The 14,803-nt window shown below is 38.6% G+C and overlaps 1 non-coding gene across 1 annotated transcript; it reads left to right on the top strand.

The window, feature by feature from the left end:
* Positions 1–2,376: 2,376 nt before the first annotated feature.
* On the top strand, positions 2,377–2,448 carry TRNAH-GUG (transfer RNA histidin (anticodon GUG)). Its single transcript has one exon. It is a non-coding gene; the product is annotated as a tRNA-His (tRNA).
* Positions 2,449–14,803: the final 12,355 nt, after the last annotated feature.

The following is a 14,803-nucleotide window of genomic DNA, read 5'->3' as shown; positions in this document are numbered from 1 at the left end:
GCAAATTCGGAACTGCAAATACTGGGACAAGATAAAATCCTATAAATGGAATTAATTTGCAGCATGATTGTGGATATTCCTATTATTATTCCAGCACATACAACCAGCCACATTGGGTGAAGTTATTAAAAAAAAAAAAAAAAAAGGTGTGTAGTCTGAATACAGTGGTAAACTGACATATTTTTATTTATTTGCAGCTAGTAGATAGCCAACGCCCTTTTTTCAGAATCACATGGAATTTGGCTGAAACAATGTAATCTATATTTATTCACCTTGGCAAAAAGAGAAGCTAGAAAATTCCAGGCAATCTTGCTAATCTATACATTTAAACATACGTACCTATGACTTGGCACCTCTAACACCCAGAAAAAATATAGGACATGTGCTGGGCAAGATCCATGTTACAAAGCCTTTGTCAATTCTGAAAACATAGGAGAAGACACTTGAAGATTTCCTAAGTGTTTTTGTGCCAAATAAGAGACTCAACCTCTAGCTATTGCTTACTTCTCTGGCTCACACAGATTTTGTGGATTTTGACAGGCAAGGTTGTCACGCTTTCAAGTATTTAGTTGTCAATCTTTTTTCAAGTATCCCATTTTTTGGCACTCATGAATTCCCTTTGCTCAACTGCCTGTGCTGTTAAGCACAAGTGTACATTACAGAAATGTTAAGAAAAAAATGTTTACAAGCACTGACATTTTATTTTTTGTTAAGAGGTTTGGGTTGCTCTTGTTGGTTTTTTTCCTTTCCTGAGAAACAGAATCACTGAGGCTGACTTGGCCCTCTGGAAATCTCTAGTACCACAGTGGCTTGAGCAGTGTTAGCCACAGCTGGTTGCACAGGACCATATCCAGTCAGATTTGGATATCTCAAAATTGGAGACTCCACAGCCTCTCTGGGCAACCTGATCTGGTGTTCAACTACTCTCACAGTAAATAAGTTTTTCTTATATTTAAAAGGAATTTTATTTATTTCACCTGGTGCCCATCACCTTCTGTCCTATCACTGCATACAGAAAGGAAGCTGGCTTCAACTTCTTTACTCTCCCGTAAGGTACTTATGCATAGTGATAAAATCCCCCCTAAGCCTGCTCTTCTTGAGCGTAAAAAGTCCTAGCTCCACTCTGCAAGCTGCATGTCCTTCATTATCTTTATGTTTCTTCAGTGTACACGCTCCAGTATGTCCATGTCTCTCTTGTCTGGGGAGCCCAGCACTGGGCACACCACCCACATGTGTCTCACCAGTGCTGAGGACAGAGGAGGGGTCACCTCCCTTGACCTGCTGTACTGTTCTGCCTGATACAGCCAAGGAGGCTCTTGTCCTTCCTTGCCTCAAGGGCACATTGCTGGCTCATGATTATCTTGGTGTCCATCAAGACTCCCAGGCCATTCTCTGCCAAGCTGCTTTCCTGTTGGCGAGCCCCCAGCATGTGCTGGTACATGGGGCTGTTCGTCCCTGGACACAGGGTTTGACACTTTCACTTGTTCAGCTTCATGGAGTTCCTGTCAACCCATTTCTTCAGCTTGTGAGGTCCCTCAGGATGGCAGCGCAACCATCTGGTGTATCCCCCAATTCCTTCCACTTTTTTAATTAACAAAATTGTAAAGATACTTGCTATTATCAATCTTTGCTTATTATTGCTGTCAGACACAGAATTAAAAAGTGAGACTAAATAGTGGATATAAGATCTTTAATAAGACAATTATTAGAATAACTCTACTAAGAACACTTGTGTTTTGAAACATTAACTCTCAAGCCTCAACAGAAATCCTTCTTTAATGACTCACTGCTGTCAACATTTGTTATTTTACTGGAATTGATATTTGTCTGCCGTGTCTCTTCAAAACCTGTCACAATGTGCCAACTTGCTGTGACATTCCAGTGCCTGATACTATGTGCTGTGGCAACCTTGGTTGAAATCTGGCTTAGAGCAGGAGTGGAACGTGTGTTTTTATGCTTCCCTTTTAACAGCTTTTAAATTAGTTATGTAACTTTTAAAGTCCTTTCACCAGATTTCCCCCCATCACTATTTGAAAACAGAAAGAAGACTCAGAGACCAAAATTATTGTATATTTGAAGATAGATGTTGGTCAAACAGAAGGCAACAAAAGATTTCCTCACCAGACTGCAATTGTCAAAAGGAGAAGGAATACTTTTCTGCCACTACAGCATTTGTGCCTGTCTTCAGCATGTACTCTGTCAGCAGCGCTGTTTTTGGCCGAGGGATGCCCGAGGGTGCCTCAAGGGTAGTGGTCACTCCGGGGAGGATGCCCACACGTGGGATATTATAGCTGGCCCACACTAGGTGGCAATGCCTGCACAGCTCTGCTAGAGGGGACAGAAAACACAGTGCCTTGGACATACCCACTGTAGCTCGCCGTGATCGTATAGTGGTTAGTACTCTGCATTGTGGCTGCAGCAACCTCGGTTCAAATCCGAGTCACGGCAGGAGGGAAAGGAAGTTGTTTTAGTCCTCGCATTTGGAGGCTTGGTGCTGGAGACACCCACACAGCCCTCACTCAGAAGTAACTGCTGAACAGACCTCAGTGTTCCAAAACAGACAAGAGAAAGCAGTAGCTGCACAAAAAAACCAAAAAAACCCCAAAAAACCCCCAAACCAAACCAAACCAAACCAACAACAAAAACAAACAAACAAACAAAACCAAAACAAAAAAAAAAAAAAAAAAAAAGAGGAGGTCATCTAGCTCATTGCTACATGATAAGGTGGTTGATACTCTTTGCATAAACAGGTTTTTATCTCCTTTTGAGTGATTTCAAGAAAATCACACAGATGTTGCTGTGCTAAAGTTATCTGGGACAAGATTTTCACTGACTTCACTATTAGTATTTTAACATACATCCTTTCCCTCTCCCAGCAAACATTGATTTCTTTCTGTGATCTGTCCTCAGAGATGACTCACCACAAAGGACAATTCCAGAAGAATTTTTCCCAAAAAAGCAGCAAAGGAGGCATTAAATTACATGCTATTAATTTCTTTATTGTGAGGCTTCCTACCATCTTTATTCCAAGAATTATGCACTTAGCAATAGCAGCAAATGGAAGACATCGTGTCTAGGTCTAAAATTTGATTAAGAGAAGCAAGACACTGCTGGAAATGCAATGCCCTTTTGGGTGGGAGAGGATGATGTGACAGAGAGAATTCTACCACAGGACAGGGAGGAAATTGTCTACTATGTCTCTCTGTTTATCTAAGCACCATTCAGTCCTCCTGGCTATACTGCCTGGTGGGTGTTTCTGTCTGTTGGGACAGGGAGCGGTAAGGGACCAGTAGTTTTTGAGTATGGGGATGGTGAGGTAGGGAAGTTAGCTGAAAGGCACAAGGGAAGAAATTTTCAAGACACACTTCCAAGTGCCTAAAGATAGACACTTTATAAACTGATTGAACCATATAGCAACACAGTTCTATTTTGTTATTAATAGAAGATGCTCAAAAATGTATTCATGAACTTAGATTATGTGACCAATTCTAATTTTATCTTCGGATAGCTACAAATCCTGATGACTGAAGAAAAAAACTATTCATTTTGACCAAATAATTTCTTCATACTTAAGCACACAGTCTTGACTAGAACTAAAAAGAAGACAAAAGTTGAAAAAGGAGGAGGCAATAAATACTCATTTATGGTACACGGACTTATGTTTCTAACAGTTGAGGCTAGGTTCTCAAAAGTTTTTCTTGCTGAAGACAGTGTATGTCCTTCTGAGGTCAAAGACTATTCAGGCAACCAGACACAAGCTTCACAGCTCTTGGCAAACTTCCTCCAGGTGTCTGTCCAGGGCAAAGTAAGGAAGCAAGACTATCTTAAAACTATTAAGATGAAAAAGGGATTGCTTTTAAGTTAGGGCTCATATAACTGTGAAGTTCAGCAGGGAATATTTAATTCCATTAAACCCATCTATCAGCAAACAAAAATAGAAAGGGCAATATGTTGAAACAAAGCAGTTCTATAGCTGGTGAATCAACCATAAATCTCTTTCTAGAAATTACACTTTTGTCTCTCTGGAAGACTTCACGTTTCTTTAGGCCTTCTAAAGTTCTTTCACAGTCATTTTTCAGTCAAGATTATTTCTTACACACACACACACAATACATTCAAAACATGTTTCCAAAGAGAATTTTCTATGATACAGATTTTCTTACTGATGCTTTAGCTAAATGATTCAGACTTTTCGAAGTGTAACAGTAAAATACCAATTTACCTCATGTAGTTTTAATACAGATGCCTTCACAGTTATATCACAAAGCAGTTTTCTTCTTTGTGCCAGTACAAAGGGCAGTGCACTTTCTTGCCTTCAACTGTGTACTGAATAACAGTAATAGTGCAGGACCCAGAATAAGCCCATCTAAATATGTCAGATTTTTCTGAAGAGTTTAGATAGACCTGCTAACCCCAAAAGATTAGTGAGACAATTATGCAGCGTAAAGTAAGAAGTTTGCTGCTCATATCAGAAAACAACAGGAAAAAAAAAATAAAATCATTATTCCAGGAGTCTGGAAGCATGAAATCTAAACTGAGAATTCAGGAATCCACAAGAAAGGAATTACCAGAAAAATTGGGATGGCTGTGTTGTTGGTTTCATGCACAGCTCTCTCATAAGTGCTGGTTTAGCAGCACAGATTCTGGTTACATTAACATTACAGACTGCATTATAAGAGAAGATTTTTGCCATATTAGCATGGAATATCAAAACTGTACTCTCTTCTCAGAGATTTTTAAAGCACTCTGTTTTGAGATTCCTTTGGATGGAGGCTGTTTTGTGACAAAAAGTAATTTCCTTTGGAAGGAGTATCACAAACTGTCATCTCCTGAGTTGTATTTGGTACAGAGAAAACATGCACAACATTTCTTTATAAAAGAGAGGATGAAAAAAGTTCTAAAACATTAAGCAAATGAATTAATTTCACCAACCTTTGTGAAAGATATATTTACCAAATGTGTTTGAATCTAAATCAAAGAGCTAATTTTGGTTCTGTGACATTTTAAATCAAGATGACACACCTATGAAGTTTTAGAATGAAAAATTGGGAATTTGGAATTCAAAGGTGAAAAAACAGAGAGAAATAAATACCAAATAACGTGCAACATAAAACATTATTCAGATGGTTTTGGACAATTGGTGGTTTGGGGGTTGTGCTGAACTCTGGGTGAAGCAGTAAAACCAGTAGTTTGAATTGCAGTGCAAAAAGTTGTTGGATTCAAACCGAAGTAAAAGCTTAACCCAAAGTGGTACAAGTCAAACACTTCAAAAATTGATGACAGTCTTCACATGTGTTCTGCTGCAGCTCTCACTAGTGCTGTGAGTGACTGCTGGGGCATTGCAAATAAGAAGCAACACAGTCTTATTTAAAGAGCAGGACATGCTTCCTTTCAAGTAACACCAAAGACAGATTATGAGAACAGAACTGCAGCATCAGACATTGTTTATGCAGTTCTGTTTACACATCAGTCTCAGGAATCTCTCCATCTGCCAAATTTTCCCCAATTACTACCAATTCTGCAGTAATAGCCTGTAAACTCAGAGCTGAATTTCCAGAGGTAAAATCATCCCACCTGTGAAGTGAATTCCTGACATTCTTTGTTGAAACACGACCAGGTATTTAAGCTTTCAGGAGTTCTTTTTACCACATATTTCCTTTCAAAGAATATACTTGACCACAGCCTTTTGAAAGGATTTCAGAGGGGACCTATAAAAGTCTTAATATGAGCTGCAGTCCTGGGAAGAGAATGAAAAAATAGAATTAATTTGATTCGATGACTTCAGATTCGAAACAGCCACTGGTTTCTATCCTGCTCAACACCTGATATGAACACCAGACAGAATAAAACCAACTCTGCTGCACTCCTGAAAAATAAAGAGGGTAGAACAGAAATCTACATCAGGTTCTGTTAACATTTCAAAAGGTTTTCAAGACTTTCTGTTCAACATTGCATTCTTAAAAACTAGGTGTATTTCTCCATAACTTAAAAAAATCTAGCAGTTTTACCCCTAATAAGCAGTTAATGTTAAAATACAATAACATGATCTCTCCCCAAGCACTGTTGATGAGTACATCCTATTGGTTTCTGTGCCAAGAAGTGAATTGGTCATGCTAGGGATATGGAGACAGACGCCTCTGTGTCTTAAAAGTTTTACATTCTAAGCAGAATGAGCCATGCATGAGAACAATAGCAAGCACAAAAAGACATGGAAGAGCTGCAAAGAATAGCATGTACTCTCTTTTCCTGCCTTGTTTTTAACAACTATTCATTTCCCACCAGATCAGCTTGCTGCATAAAAGCAGAGAAGACTGCTGAAGTGAACTCTTCTCTCTGGCCTCCAAATTTGTCTTAGACAATAAAAATTTAGAACTTCAGAAATAGATTTATGTAAACTTGTTAATATTTTGAATATATTATTATCAGACCATGGTTTCCAACTGGAAAAGTGTTATCTCGACGTGTCTGCCAGACATGAAGACCAACATATTTAAGGAACATACAGGTAATCTTGTGCAAATCAAGATTCAAGTTCCAGGATTACCACTCTGTGTTTCCTGATCTGCAATCCTGTTATCCTGGAAACTCTTTTGTACTAAAGCTTTTGTTTTCTTTTTCCCTAATGAGAAGGAAAAAATTCATAAATATTTTCTCAGGAAATATAATGCTAGGAGCCACCTGCACTTGCATGTTTATATTCCAAAATGAAGCTGGCTTTTAATTTTCATTCTCTTGTGAGGAGAATAAATAACTGCAGGGGGAAGCAGTAAGGAAGATCTGATTATCTGCCTACGCCATTCTCAGTCTCAGTTTATAGTAATACCAATTCAAACATTGGTATCCTAAATCAAACAGAATAATCACTGTTTTCTGGTAAGTCATCATAAAATACAAATAAATTTTAAAAAAGGAGCATTTTGAATTTGTCTAGTGTCCTATCAAAACTCTTCAAAATCATCAATATTACTATAACTAACAATTCAGCTAAGATGAACACTGGATATAGAGAAGTGAGTTCCAGGGAAGTTGAGGTCAAGTACGGGTGAGCCTTGAGTTCTTCAGGAGCCTCAGGATGATGCATGAGTAGAGGAAAATTTTTGGCCTTGCAATTTTTGAATTTCTTTTCTAGGACTTCATTCACTAGGATTCTTTAGATTATGTGCACCTGAAATGAGTTAAGTTGGTATCTCTGGAGTTCATAAAATCTAACACAGCAAATGACATTTCTGAAAGACTATAGCAGGGATAGAGTATGAAAGATCATTCTAGTCTCTTTCATGCTAGTACATATTTCTAAATTGCTGTCTTTTGAAAAATCAGCCACATCTGTCTTATCGATTAGACCAAGAATTCAAGAGACAATTGCTCTGACATGCTCCTAAAGGGCTGAATGATATTTAGACAGGAAATCTGAGGCAAACCAGAGGAATGCTCAAAGATATTTTGAAAAACACAATGGAAAGAGCTCTTGTGAACTTGAGGCAGTTCATAAGATGCCACAGGCCAGTAGTCTACTATGTCAAAACTGGGATGCCTAAACCTACAGCCTCCAGAGGTGATGTGCCCTACCAAGTTCCCAGGCATACAGGGCTTTGACTTTTCCTGACAATGGTGCAAAGAAAGATTTGTTTCACTTCCTCACTAAGTAGGACAGTAAGGAATTTTCCTACTCCCATAGAGAGAGAGAAAGGCACCTGTATTCACACTCTGCAGCAGCTGGCCTGTTGCATGAATCTGTCTGGGCCTGGTGGAGATGTAATTGATTATAAAGGGAACTGAAGTCCCATCAGGTGCAGCAGTGAGAGAAAAACAGTGCTCGCTTTTAAACTGACTCCTTATTAAATAAAGAACTAACTACCAGAAATTCTATCCAGTGGCCTCCAAATCATCTGATAAACTCCATAATAATGATGGAGTTATTAATAATTATTAGTATAGTTTTTACCAGATATGGGTATATACCCACAAATATTTAAATTTTAAAAAATCTCACTTGGCAACAGGATTTATGAATTAATGCTTATGGTATATACTCTTTTAGCAAAACATTCTTGTAGAAGTTACAGAGCTTTCTTACCTTAGTCTTAGACAGCACTAATAGATTATTTTTGATATGGAATCTGTAATTATATCTCTTCAAAAGATACATTTTCCAATGCTGAGACTCGGATTTGAACTGAGATTGCTGTGGCCGCAATGCAGAGTACTAACCACTACACCATCACAGCAAGGTATCAGAAAACTCAAATTGAAAGAGACAACTTTTTTCCCCGGTCTTCTTTAAAATTTTGTATAAATGGTGCCACCTGCAGTTTACACTGAGTGTTAGCAAGCAGCTTGCTCTAAGCATTCTTATGATTAATTACATCTTACTGTCATCTCAAAATTGCTTCCAGACTTACTCTTCCTTTCTCTTAATAACATATGCTTATCAGGACTGCCTGAAAACAGGCTCAGGATAGTTATAATATACCTTCCCCTGTCCCCTGAAAGTCTTTTTAGATTTTTTTTTTCCCTATTTTGTCAATAGCAGGGAAGGCAAAGTCACTGTAGAAATGACATTTCTACAGTCATTTACTGTAGAAAAGTCTGACAGTATAAAGACAGATTTAGGCAAATGAACAAAATCTGCTTAATTGAAAACTACATTTGATGAGTTGAACCAGGTATGATTGATTCTAGTGAGCGCTTGTATTGGCGGACATCACCTCCCTTACCTGTACCATAAGCACAGAACACAAAACACAACTTTTCTAGAATTTGCATTACCTACTGTGGAAAGACATGGTCAAATACTACAGAAGAACTCTGAGGGGAGTGAGCACTTTGCTTCCATCAATTAACACCATCAATTAGTGTAATACTGAATCTGAGGTAATGAGTAGCACCTGCCCTTTGACAGATATTCAGAGACAAAAAGACTGCAAACAACATTCAAATAGGTAGAACAGCAAAAAATTTAAATGAAAGCTCCAGCAGAAATCAAGCTGCACAACATAAAGAAAGATTATAATGGGGGAAAATAATAATAATGGGCAAGCTCCAGGGCACTCAAGTCCTGGTCAGAAAACAAAGCTTGTTTTCCTCATGCTCACCTCTCCACAGTTATATTCATTATTTAAAAAAAAAAAAAAAAAGTGTTGTCTGCTTGATAGCCTTGAAGATCACAGCACCACCACCACTGCAGTGGTACAGTGTCTCACTGAGTCTTTGAAGAAGGAGAAAGACATTAAAAAAACCTTACTAGACTGTATTACATAAGACCATTAAAATACCTTCTGCATATCTTCAGCATGTTGAGATGTGGATTTACTCCAGATGAAGGTCTGGCCAGTGGGATAATTCAGAAGCAGACTGTGCAAAAGAAACATCAGGCTGGGACTTTAAAAGGCAAACCTACTAAACAAACTGCTCTGCCTGAGTGCTGAATCTCACAGTCTCTGTCTCAGGGCAGAACACAGGTACCTCCTGCACGCACATGGAGTGGGTCCTGCCTGCCACTGGACTGCAGAAGGGAGGGAGATAGTATCTCTTCCTGATGGTTCCTGGGGGCACTTGGAGCAAAAGGGTGCTCTGATGGTGGTTTAGACTGCTGTACCTCACCCTACATCCTTGGCCCATGGCTCGGTGTGACCAGAATAGCATCTCACTCATGGGTCAGCGTACCCTTCCACAGGAGAGGAAGGTGGCATTGCTCAACATCATGCAGGTAGACAAACCCAGAACAAAAATTATTCAGTAGTATCTTCTCTGAAGTTTCTTGTTATTGTAGACCTCTGAAAGTAGAGCTCTCAGAATATTCACTGCATTTCTATAATGAAAACTTTAAATAACCTTAGGTTTTCTAATTTCAGCTCTTATTACTACTGGTTACTTGTCCTGAAGTAACAACCACAACTTCAGTTTTGTTTGAGCTCCTCAGAACATACAGATTTCCCCTAAAGACAGAAGTCAAGTGAATATTATAGATATACTTTTTACCCATGGCAAAGTAAGGGGATTAAATTAAAAATACTGCAGAACTCCGTGAGGTGCTTTATAGCACAATAATCATGAGATGAAGGAGATTTTTAATGTGGTAAGTCTTATGAATCATCACTAAAATATTTGCAGCTGTGATGAGACAGGCTCTGTGCAAATTCTGGAGCCTGTATTAATCCACTATAGAGTGTCACCTCCCACTGCAGTCATAGGGGTGCCTTATTTTTTTGCAGAAGTGAAATAGTTCACTAGATTCCCCTCAAAAAATGTCATGTGATTTTTTTTAAATCTGAGTGTCAGAGAAACAAACAACGCCCTACCTGCCCCCCTTTCTAATTCCATCTTATTGTAGGAAGCTTACAATATCATCTAATGCATTTTTTGCAGAGTTGGAGTCACTTGATGTGCAGTTTCTTATTTCAGATCTACATACGCATGAGAACAAAATACATCAATCGCATCCATAAGCCTTTAAGATCAGTACATAAATCTTTGAGATGGTGAAACAAGCAGTGACCACTGGGTAACAAATTATAATTTCATTACTTGTATTACACTTTTCATCCAATTTCTATGGGTCTTGCTATTGTTTCTATTCATTATTATTTTTTATAATTTTTTATTAGTAAAATGTAATTACTGCTTCTTATTTTTCCCCAGAAGGGGGTTAGTGCACATGAGCATGCTTTGTGCAATATTTTGACAGTCATGTGATTCTCTGCCCTTGAGCTCAGCCTTTTTACCTTGGGCTCAGAAGATAGCTGTGAAATTGTTACCCATGTAACTGAAAAGATAATCTTTCAAAACAATTACTTTTTCAGTTAACTTGTCAGTTTTGTACAGAACATTTCTCTTGTTCAGGATTGACTGTCTGGTCAAAAGTAAAGAAGACACACAGACACATATTCCCCCAACAGTCAAGAGGTATCTTGGGCAGGCCTGGAAAAAGGAGGACTTGAAACATTTACAGATAGCATGTATCTCTCTCTCATTTCCCAAGGAGGTTCTTTATTTTCAGATTATTAATTAATGTAAGGTGAATCTCTTCTCTCTTCGATTTACTTTTAGCGTAGCCAAGCATTTAATGGGACTAGCCTCCAGACTTCTCACCTGTGTTTTAGTTGAGTGCCCTCAGTATCAGACCATGGAGTTTATGCTTTTTTTCTTTGTAGTGAATTACCTCTGCATGACTTGATAGAAAAACCTGAGACAGGCATGCATACCATCTCCACACACTTAGCCATGTAGCCCAGTATATCCTCATAGGAAACAGAAGAAGCTGATCAGGTCTTTCTTCTGTCTATTACTACATATCTGTATTTTTCAGTCTGATTCATGCCCGTCTCTACTGGAAAGGCTGTTTTTCTTCTAATCTTAAAGATCAGAGACAATCTCTATTAAATTTTGAGCAAAAATCTTGATCTCCATGACTCTCAGAGTAAGTTCATGCATTTCAAATGTTTGTTCTAACCACATGATACAGTAGACTTGGGTGCTAGGTCAAAGCCCAAACTTGGCTTAATACTCTGTTTAAATTAATTTGTCACAGTTTGCAGCACGATAACTGAATAAGCGTTTTTAATGGTTATTGCCATTGGTACAGTAGGCAGTTGTCATGTCAAGACATTTTGGGATGTACAAGCAAAAAAGTTTCTTTTAGTACTGTTTTTTTAGGATCAGAAAGATCAACTGGTATTTTCTGTGTTTGGTGTTTTGTTTGTGAATGTCTTCAGGCAAGAAAGCCCATCCCCACACACATGCACATGGATGATTTGTCTCAGTAAAAAATAAAACAGAAATTATTACAGGTTGACAATATTTGGCTTAAGGCTCTTTGTTATTAAAATTATAAAGGATTAAAATATTTTTGATGCAGCAATAATAAGGACACTCAATGAAAGTTAGCATTCATAAGAGGTACAATCATCACCCAGATCACAGAAGCTGCTTTGAAGAATTAATGCACTACTGGAGCTGTCTAGACAAAAACATCCAACAACCTTGTAGGGGAAGATGAATACCATGATATATCTGCTTTTTAGTTTTCGTTGCAGAGTTAACTTACCCAATATTTGCAGTGCCCATTCTCTCTGATTGTATTTTTTTTAATGAAGATGAAAAAAGGGAAGAGATGAAGTTAAAATTAAGTATGGCAAACCATTCAGGCCAGCATCTGGAAGCCTCTCTGCTCCTTTGGATGGGTGCCATCATTTGAAAAGTAAAAAGTCCTAATGTGATGCATATAGACAATTCTGATTGGCAGTATTTTACAGTTGCAAGGCACAGGTGGGTTTTTTATTGCTACATGCATGCATGGTATTCAAATAGTTTCAGCTGGAATGCTGACTGCTTTTGCTGCAGCATTTTTACCACCACCATATGGACTGAGAGTGACCCAGCTTCCCAAAGACAGGGTGGGCTTCCCTTCTCCAACCTGTAAGGGACAGTCCCCTCCGCCTGTGTGAGCCTTTCAGAGCCCCCAGTATTGTATGAGTCACTCAGCAATACTGCACCTTCTGCCTTGCAGAGTCAGCTTTCACCAGACTCCAGCTTTCACCCCCCAAGGTGAGCATCAAAGCCATCAAAAGGTGTTCAGGGACAGTGAGAGAATGTCGTGCATACCTCCAGGAAAGGCTGAACCTACTCCTCTTTCTGCTTAAAGGATTGTCATTTTACTGAGCCTGTGACAGAGAGACTGAATACACAGAGGCAGCTTAGACTTTCACTGTAACAGGATTATAGGGAAATAAGGGCTTCCTGTGTTGGGCATGTGTTTGCCATTTGGCTACTGTACCTTTCTCAGGCAGATTCTGTACTGAATTTCACTTTAGCCTGTGTATACATGGAAAATTGCTCTTTGGCAATTCATCAGACAAATCTGCCATCAGCAAATATTCTCTCTTCTGTTAATATTATTTCTATTAGTAATAGAAATAAAGTTAATATTGCTCTATTAGTAAAGCAACCAATCTTATTTTCATTGTGATCTCCTACACAGACAGTCCTAGTCCAGAAAAGCCAACTTGGGATTCCTATTTTTCTTAGAATTCAACTACATCCATGGTACAATGCTTTTCTTTTGTGCAGTGCACTCCCATAGTCAGTCACTAATGACTATGGAAATGTCTAGTGTTTTCCCCTAGCCAATATCATGTAACTTTTCTTCATGAACAAATTACTCCCCGTCCTAATGAGTTTATTCTTCATTTCTGTTTTTCTTTTCCCTTCCTGCAGCTTTCAAGCTTCTTTCTGGTAGCCAGAGGCCTAGAGTGAAAGAAATGCTTCAAGCGTTCTTCTGCCAGAACTCCATCTGCTTACAGAAACAGCACAATCTCAAAGCCAGCATGGTTACTTCTGCAACCACGTATATTTAAAAATAGACATTGATGGCACAAAGGGAGAAAGTGGCACTGCTAAAATCTTCAAGGTAACAAAGTCCCACACCATCAGCATTACTTAGTTCCAATCACAGTTGTGTAATAAGTCTTACAGCATAACTCCTGTGTCAACAAAGAGAAAATTGTAGTCAACCGCCAATTACCCCACTTTGCACAAGGTTTGGCCAGCAGAGCACTTAGGTCAGCATTCAGACAAAGCAGATGCACCTCTGCTCGCAAACAGTAAACTTCCAAAGTTTACTTCCAAAGTACTATGTAGTAAGTGTAATTTCCTACCCTGTTATCCAATGCTACTGGTATTCAGCCCAAACCTGCGTTGGCACTTCATTCTGCCAGTTTCTGGTATAAGTGAACGTCATCTGTTGTTCCTTTATTTTGCAACTTTTATCTGCTTGCAAAATTCTCCGTCTTACTGAATATTCATGCAGACTGAATTCCCACAGGTGAAAATGCTTTTTCTGAAATAATTCTTTCTCCTTAAATTTTTTGCATACTACTCAATGAAAACATGGAATTCAAATTGGATAACCAAAATGTGTGCTGTGGCTTACCTGAGGTGCATCGTGAACTAGTACTGATCTCTCCCTTTAATTTAGATACTTAACCTGTAAGCTGTCCTCAAGAATGCAGAGCTAATGTCCTGGGAGGGGAGAAAAATTTCCCTGTGTCTTCAAAAATGGACTGAAATAGAAAAGGTCTCAGGATGTTCTGTTACTGCCAAACATATCTTCTTAACTATAACAGCACATAAACACAACCTGCCATTTATCACTTTTATTAGTGAATTAGTTGAGTTGTACCCAAGGGAAGGATTTTGTATACACAGTGTTCCTTTTTTTTTTTTTTTTTTTACTGTAACACGAGAAAACACTTTCACCTAAAGCCAGGAGACTACCATATGTATCCAAACAGTTGCAAACCACATGACAGGAAGGATGGCTGTTAGGCAGTTTTGTAGTTCGTTCAGTACTATCCTCTCGCTTCAGATGAAGAAAAAGAGGATATACATTTTTAAGCCAGGGTTTGCCAGTCCTTGTCACTATGCTGCATTTTAGCTCGTTCTCAGTGGTCATTTCCGCTTTCTATAGGGCAGCACTTTCTGTGCAAATACGTTAGGCAAATCTGGAGAAAACACTCCTTTACTAGGAGCTAAGCCACATCTCATATTCAGCTCAGTGACTTGTAAACATTGTAGGATAGCTGAAATTTCTTACAAGGAGATAATAATAAGTAAAGCAGTTAAAGAAACAAAACTGAGCTAGAGTCTGATAAGTTGTATGGTTTATAATGGTTGTTAGACTGAACACATCTTGATAGCAGTTTTCAACTACACATTCATTAACAAAGCGGGTATTTGAACAGTCTATGTTTATTGTGAGTTCTTTTTAGAAGCACTCAAAAAAGCATTAAGGAGATAAAACATT

Source organism: Manacus candei, unplaced genomic scaffold, assembly GCF_025592945.1.
Source record: "Manacus candei isolate 608988 ecotype Guabito, Panama unplaced genomic scaffold, ASM2559294v1 h1tg000093l, whole genome shotgun sequence".
Taxonomy (NCBI): domain Eukaryota; kingdom Metazoa; phylum Chordata; class Aves; order Passeriformes; family Pipridae; genus Manacus; species Manacus candei.
Note: the sequence above shows the minus strand (reverse complement) of the source record. Positions and strands in the feature narration are given on the sequence as shown.